This window comes from Aegilops tauschii, chromosome 1 (assembly GCF_002575655.3).
Source record: "Aegilops tauschii subsp. strangulata cultivar AL8/78 chromosome 1, Aet v6.0, whole genome shotgun sequence".
In the NCBI taxonomy this organism is placed as follows: domain Eukaryota; kingdom Viridiplantae; phylum Streptophyta; class Magnoliopsida; order Poales; family Poaceae; genus Aegilops; species Aegilops tauschii.
In genome coordinates this window covers 13,630,460-13,638,492 of record NC_053035.3, presented here as the reverse complement: position 1 = coordinate 13,638,492, position 8,033 = coordinate 13,630,460, and the positions used below count along the sequence as shown (strand labels likewise).

The following is an 8,033-nucleotide window of genomic DNA, read 5'->3' as shown; positions in this document are numbered from 1 at the left end:
TACTATCGTTGGTAAAAGGGACCGTTGCAAAAATGCAACACATATAACTGATTCGTGCAACACTATTATATGTTGGTGCTTAATATACAGATTCAAAATCCCATTGCTTGGCAACAGAGAATTTGCAATGCTTCAAGTCTTGGTACATATATAATGCGAATACTATTAATTTATATATATTGCCAGCTATTAAATGAATGCTACACGTAATGGTGATAATTATATATTTCAAGTGAACAAAAAGCAAGAGAATATACTCACACGAGGAAGAAATCATATATTAGATAAAATTGTTGGATTACAACAACGGATATTACATGAGGAACATCATCCAAATGTGATGCATAATCTAAACATTTTCTTGATAACAAAACTCGAACCAAAAGCGTCCATCAACATCCCTGCAACTTAACTAAAAATTAACCGAGGAACATCATCCCTACAACTAAACTAAAATTGAAATCATCGAACATCATCATCATGAACAGGGACATCATCATCACCACCACCATCAGCATACTTGCCACGCACCCATATAATCATCCATTTATCTTTTGAATCTACGAACAAAAAACAAAATGAACTGTTAATACACAATGCATTGACATGATTAATGTAGTGATAGATGAAGGATGTTAGCCACATACAAAGGTTGAAGGCCATGCAATCTTTGTTTTTTTCTGCATTACCAAGAGTAGCAGTTTTCGCGACTTCGTACCAAATCTTAGGTTTTCGTAAGATCCATATCGACATGCACTGCCCAGAATTCATTTGAAAGTTCAACACCATCAAGTTTAAATTTAGGATCACAACTTACAACTGTAGGAAGAGCTATGTCTCCATTTTGATTTTCAGGCTCTTCAAGAGTACTTTAGTTCCTGCCTGTTAGAAAAAATCAAAGTCATCACGGGATCAAATTGAAAGAACTCGTAAAGGAATTACAAGAGCTTCATCAATTGCTATTATAGTCCCTCCATATGGAAAATGAAAGGAGAATAGTCCTAAGTAAGGCTGCTGAAACTACACATCAAATAACTTTCTTAATGTAATAGTAATTAGAGAACATGTAATACATTTTGAAAATCTCGCAGCTAGTCATTTTATGTCATGGATTCAGAAGAAAAAAAAGATTGACACTATGGGACGATAAAACTGGAAACTCGAAACAAAATATTCCAAGGAATATTTAGAAGGGACCATATATCTATGTTTCCGTAGAAAGAGGTGTTTTGGCTCCTGTATATGGGATGAACACATAAAAGGAGGACATTTATTTTGTTTTGGTGATACACAACAAATCCATTGAAATGCTCTATACATAACACAAAACAGATGACTGGTTTTCCTTTTAGATAACACAAAAGAAGTGACTGGTTTTTCCTTCTCGTCTATATAATTTTTACACTATATAATGCGAGGCAGACAACAATGCATATGTACACTATATAATGCGAGTAATAAGAAATTGTCCTAAAAAACAAATCTGCAGTCCAGTACGTACATGTATAAAATAGAACTGTATGAAGCCAATACCTACACACCTGGAGACACGGGATGCAGCCAAAGCGCTGATGAGAAGCACATTCAGCCATTATACGTCTACGGTGGGGGCTCTCAACTTGATTATCCTCTTCATCGCCTGGCCTTTCGCCAGGTAATTTGTAATGATGTGCTCAGTGAGCTTCCTTTTTTTTTGCTACAGACCTTTTCCTATTATGTGAAATTGGAAGCATAGCGGTTAAGAGGTTACACACTTTTAACAAGAATCAGAAGCATACAGCATGAGTCTTTCCTTTAGTATATATTCCATTATATGAGAATGGAAATACATGTATGCAAGGCCATATTTTGGCTTAACAAGATTAATAGAGACTGAACTTATCTGCTCACAATGCGTGCCTAGTAACTACATGTGTATGTATAACATATATATGACAACATACAATTTAGTATCATGGATTCAGTCGACAAATTACAAAAATCAGATCTTAATTACATAACAGCTCTTCCTAAGCAAGTTCTAGCTCCATACATCGGATGCATGAACTTCAAAAAAATAAGCAACAAATATGTTCTTAATTATTTAGTACATCTGTTTAACAAAAGAACGACATTAAAAGAAATCAAGCAGAAAAAAATATGAGGAAAGAGGAACTTAGCATCATTTTTTGATCTCGCGTGTATTTTCAAATAAATACTGCCATGGTGCCACCTTGACCTCCTGATGCATATACCTCCAGGTCTTCAACAACACTATCCAGAAATTCCATCTGAACATAGTAGTTTGTGCTTTTAAGATGTGGATCACTGGGTGAGCATAAAATTGAAAGAACAGATCCAAGTAAGCAAACCCGTACCTTTAGCATGCAAGGAACATAGAGAAGTGGACTGAACAAATCGTGTAATGCTCCAAAAGGACTTATCCACTTTCCAACAAAATGAGAAGTGGTGCTTGAGTTCGCTGTGCAGAACTATGTCCACGCCTTAGGTGAATTGAATCGCCTAGTTGCTTGTATAGCACGCTATAGCGTTTACAAAAGGTCTTGCACTAAGAGACTTTGGTCCAAACAAATGAACAAACATTTTAAATAGCTCGCTATAGCTGCGCTATAGCATTTAGAAGAGGTCCGCCGCTAAGAGGCTTAGCGCGCTATTTAAAACTATGGGTAATATGTATCTTCAGATGTTTGAAACTAACGAACGCACATCATCAGCATCCCACATTACAAACTCTAGGCTGTACTTTCTCATTATATAGCAAGTAGAGGTCCGAAACTAAAGAAAGCACATCATCAGTATCTCCTAAAACAGAACTCTAGGATGTACGTCTCAAATTTCAGTAGCACAACACAACATAAAAATCCTCAAAAGAAAAAAGCTACTCTCTTCTTGCTCCTTGCATACCTGCGAGCAGTCTCCAATAATTCCTATTCTCGGCAACTTCACCAACAATAGCGGCTGCCCATTCATCTACAAAGTGCCTTTGATGTACGCCTTCCCCACTACACTGGATTGCAGTTTGGCCGGGCATGGAATGTGAGATTGGAAGGACGTCCTCCTCAGCCAAGATGGCTTGCGGCGTCGTTGGAGCAATGGGATTAAAAGATTACAGAGAAGGGACCAGCAAGAGGCTGCCTGGATTGTTTTACATGGTTGACACGTGAATAGCGGAGAACGATTAGGAGGAGGAGCGCCCGAGAAGGATGAACGAGTCTACAGATGAAGATGATGCATTGGTACCGCGAGGGTTTACAGATGTGGAATGAGGGATGCGGCTATGTGTGCTTCTTCATGGCCGTACCTTGGATCCGCCTTTGACGAGGGGCGGCGCGCCGGTATGCAGGGCCGCGGTGACGAGGGGGGGCGCGCCGGGATGCAGGGCCACGGGAGTGGTGACGAGGGACGGCGCGCCGGGACGGAGGGTCGCAGGGGAGTCGTGAGGGGTGGCGTGCTGGGATGCAGGTAGGTCGCAGCCGCGCAAAGGAGTGGCGGCGGCCGGCGTGGGAGGGCCTGAGAGGAATAGGGGATGCTGGGGCAAAGGTAACGACCTAGATTAATCGTGAAAGCCAACTTGGGCTGGGCTAGACAAAAGGTTGTGTTAGTGCATTGGGCTCTACTTGCTGCAGCAACAACGCATATCCTACAACACTTTATATGTGTATCTAACCTGAATTTTGCAACATGTACTGAAAACGTTGTAGAATATATGTTGCTTTATAGGGGGTATCCTTGTAGTGCGAGCTTGATCGGCAGGACACTTTGGACGCCCTGGAGGAGGAGCGTGACGTGGCAAAAGCCCGCTCTGCATTCTATCAGCAACAGGCTCGACGGTATCAAAGCAGAGAAGAACGGGCCAAAACTTATAATGTTGGCGAACTAGTTCTACGCCTACCAGAGAAGAAAAAGAACAAACTCGAGCCCAAATGGGAAGGTCCCTTCGTTATCGACCAAGTTCTGACCGGTGGAGCGTACCGTCTGCGGGATGCATCGGACAATCGACTCGAGCCAAACCCATGGAACGCAGCCAGACTCCGAAGGTTCTACGCCTAGTTCCGGACTACGTGTTCGTCTCCTCACCTCCGTCATTTTTTATATCAGCTATCTGTCTTTTCTTTCTTTCTTTCTTCCCTTTTTTTTCACAGCCTTACAAGGTTAAAATGTGTCTTGACTACACAATATTGACGCGCTAGGCGTGCTCATTATACCTGGGGGCTTCTTATACAGAAGCTTAATATAGCTATGTTTCGGGCTCTATGCCCTCCGCACATGCGTTACTTTTCCACATGTACCTTTTCTTTGCCACTATATGCATTGATATGACTTAAGTTTTGGCTAAGCTGGGTTGCCTGGCTCTTGTGTTTATGCCCTACGTTCCCGTTAATTCGGCTAGGGCATAAGGGGAGCACCTCTGCGATTGTTACTGCCTGGTCAGCCGGATGTGTACCTCAGACTGGGTGAAGCCGAAAGCTAGCGTTCTTAAGGGAATATTCAGTCAGTGAACAAAAGATTACTTTTATTTATCATAATACACGCCCCCAGATGTTCATATCCTGCGTCTACTTTCGCAGTTCGGACATGCACATTAATGCATGCGTACCCAGGGAAAGGAACCCTTAACGGAACTATTCTCCCTGGAAGATGTTTCTTACTATCCATGTAATATAACATAGCTAGTTGGGTACTTGTCTGTTCAAGCACTTATGACCTCTACGCCTGGTTTCCACGCATACCCTGGTTTTTACATAACTGAGCGGGTATTCGGATACACTCCGGACTGTCGGGTCCGGAGGTCGAAGTGAAAAGGTCTGCCATGACAAATGATCTACAATCCGGCTAGGGACAATATATGTCAACTGAAGTACACAGTCACTTAGACTGACTAAATTCTTCTTCTATACCATCCAACAGGCTATCTATCCTACAGTCCTGTTGGGAATACTTTGCGGCTAATTTCACCTGGTCATACACGAAACTGACGGGGATTTCATTCCCATCAGACCCCATAGGCCCGACTTCGGCCATATGGTTCGGGTCAGCCTTGGTATATCGAGTCTTCACCATGGCCCAGGCTTCCCTCGCACCTTGTCGGCAGGCAGATATCTTCCATAATCGGAAGCGCCGCCGCGCTCCCTTGAGCATCTCTATGAGCTCCCCCATGCCTCCTGGCAGGGAGGCGGACGGTCACAAGGCCTGGGCAATGCCATGCATCACCTGCCGAACTTGTTCATGCAGTTGTGAGAGCTTGGGCAGAAGATCACCTGTAGACCCGGGCATCTCTTCTGCGGGAAGACCCGTCAGCATACCTACAGATATAACTCTGTTAGCCGGTTTCTTCGCCGAACTCTGTAAAAGTTCGTTTAAGCACGTACTAAAAATGTCGCGTCGAAGCCTTTTATTCTCCTTTACGGAGTCAGCGAGCTGGGCCCGAACATCTTTCAGTTCAACACTCAGCCGGATATTGGCATCTTGGAGATCGTTTTCTCCTGCCTAACCTTCTTAAGAACGTGCTCGCCAGCCTTTAACTGTCATTGAGCATGTTTCTCATCCCCTTGCATGACCTCCAGATTCATTTCGGGATCATCTGCAGAATCTATTGTCAGATTTGCATGCATGCCGCATACTACCTCGTACATGTCATAGAAACAAGTGTTACCAGATGGGGCCTTCTCGGACTCCTTTACTGCTGCAACTGCGGCCTGAAGCTGGGCTTTGCACTCCTCCAGCTCTTGAGACAACTGGGTATTCTTCTCTGTAAGAACCTATGCAAAACAATGATCCTTATATCAGTTGTGCCAACTGTTTCAAGTCTCAGGGGCTACTAATATACATAATTATTAGATTTTCTTACCAGTATATCCTTTACATACTGGTCCGTGGCTCTGGCAAGACCATTTTGAGCAGCTCGGATGTACGCGTCCCCTGAGTTGAAGGCATCGAACGCCTCTTGGGAGAAACAAGCGTCGCGGAGTACGGCCCGACGACGCCTGTGATTCATGGCGCTCTCCACTTTGGAATTCGTAGCAGACATCCTATCTGCATCCTCTGTAGGAGGAACGTCTGGTGTTGGCCCCATGTTAGCGTCCGCTTCTAAGTCCAGCTCTGGAGCCTGACTGGTGGAGGCGTGGTCGGCAACCTCTCTGGTTATAGTCCGGCGAGCGTTTTTCCTACTAGGAAAGATGGGCATTATTATATTTTAAAAGACGACAACCACGGAGTGGGGTTCCTTTTCATACCTCTGCGACGGTGTCTCAGTCCTGACCGCCTTCCTTTTAAGCCTACCCGGCTTCGGTGCCCCTTGTTGATGAGTCACTGTGGGTTCGGCATGGCGTCCCGAGGGCCTTCCCTGTAAGACACCATATGTGTGCGGTAGGTGAAGTGTAGAAAAAGGGATCCCTCTCGGAAGTTGGGACTCCGGTTTTACTTACATGCGATGCAGGGAGTAGTCCAGGATAATCGGCTATGATGGCCACCATGGCATCGTCGTAGCTCAATTTATAGAACGTCTTGTCAATAGCTCCACAAATGTGTCCGGATCTTCTTCGAGTCCGGAGTCGAGGGCCCGGTCAGGGTCCTCTGGTTGTGGAGGCGAGCTGTGGACCTCCCTCACAGCTTTTCGCAGTTCCTGCTATGAAATAGCAAAGTAAATATTTATGACAAAGAATGCTGGAAGGTCTGGAGTAAAAGGTAGCAGCTCACCTAGTTTGGGGGGTTGTACATGGAGAATATATCCCGTGGCTTGATGCGGATGAACTCCTCTTCCTCTCCTTTATACAAATCCGACAGTATTTTCGCTAGAGCAGCGACGGAGTCCAGACCTTTACGACCGCAGCGGGTGGCATCGTCTTCTCCATTGAAGTGCCACATGGGTTGTCCCCGATATTGAAGTGGTTGCACCCCCCGCATTATACATATTGACATAACTTCGATTATTGTCAATCCTGATTTGGCCAGCATCCTTATCCGGCCCATCAGGTAAAGGACTTCTCCGTTATGTTCCTCCTGGGGGCTCCGAGGGCGCCAGCTGCGGCGTTTCTTCAGGGAGCGTTGACGAACTCAGGAAGGCCCATCCGAATAGGGTCCGGAAGGGGGACGTCCTCCATATAAAACCACTCCGAAGGCCAGTCTTCGGATGTCTTCTTCGGAGTATTGGACAGGTAACCTGTCCCGGCGATGCACCATATTTCGGCTCCGCCCACTTGATATATTGACCCCTCCTGTGTACAAGGTACGAGGCAGAATAGCCTCTTCCATAGCTCGAAATGAGCTTTGCAGCCCAAAAACAGCTCGCAAAGGGCGACATAGCCAGCGATGTGTAATATGGCGGCGGGAGTAAAATTATGCACCTGGAGGCCGTAGAACTCCAGGAGCCCGCGGAGGAACGGATGGATTGGAAATCCAAGTCCCCTTAATAAGTAAGGGACAAGGCATACCCCCTCCACCATAGATGGGTTGGGAAAGCTCTCCGCTTGCTCCCCGCCATTATAAGTGGCTATTCCAGCTCGGACGGGGACCATATACGCAGGAGGGAGAAACCCCTGGGTCTGTAACTCTACTAACTGTTTGTGGGAGACAGAGCACTTCTTCCAGTTGCCTGGCTTAGGGCTACGGGAGCGAGAGGAGGAGCTGCGATGGCCGGCCATGATGGAATGGACTTTTTCGGGCGTGCTCTGATGGATACTCGCGGTGGGAGGATGGTGTGATCTGGATCTAAGGATCCCCGACTTTAAATAGACGATTTACTCACATGGCTAGGGTGGCAAATGTAAAAATTCCCTGGCTTCTCGCATTCGCTCGACACGTGGAAGATAGGCATTATTAGGCGTGGAAGCCAAGGAGTGCAAACATTTATGGGAAGCCGGACACTACTCAACAGGTACTCAGGAGTTGGAGAAGAACCCGCATTGCAATGCCGAAGACAATCTGCGCGTCGGACTCATTGTCATTGAATCCTGGTTCGGGGGCTATTGAGGGAGTCCTGGATTAGGGGGTCCTCGGACAGCCGGACTATGTACTTCTACCGGACTGTTGGACTA

General features: G+C 45.6%; 1 long non-coding RNA gene across 3 annotated transcripts; it reads right to left on the bottom strand.

The window, feature by feature from the left end:
* Positions 1 to 313: 313 nt before the first annotated feature.
* On the bottom strand, positions 314 to 3,533 carry LOC109747733 (uncharacterized). Of its 3 annotated transcripts, XR_002229218.3 has the most exons (5): positions 3,302 to 3,533; positions 2,358 to 2,522; positions 1,542 to 2,270; positions 648 to 882; positions 314 to 560 (listed from the first exon to the last, which is right to left on the bottom strand). It is a non-coding gene; the product is annotated as an uncharacterized lncRNA (long non-coding RNA). The 3 variants fall into 3 exon arrangements; XR_005773115.3 differs by lacking the exon at positions 3,302 to 3,533 and having other exon boundaries at positions 1,534 to 2,270; positions 2,358 to 3,277; XR_005773093.3 differs by lacking the exon at positions 3,302 to 3,533 and having other exon boundaries at positions 2,358 to 3,274.
* Positions 3,534 to 8,033: the final 4,500 nt, after the last annotated feature.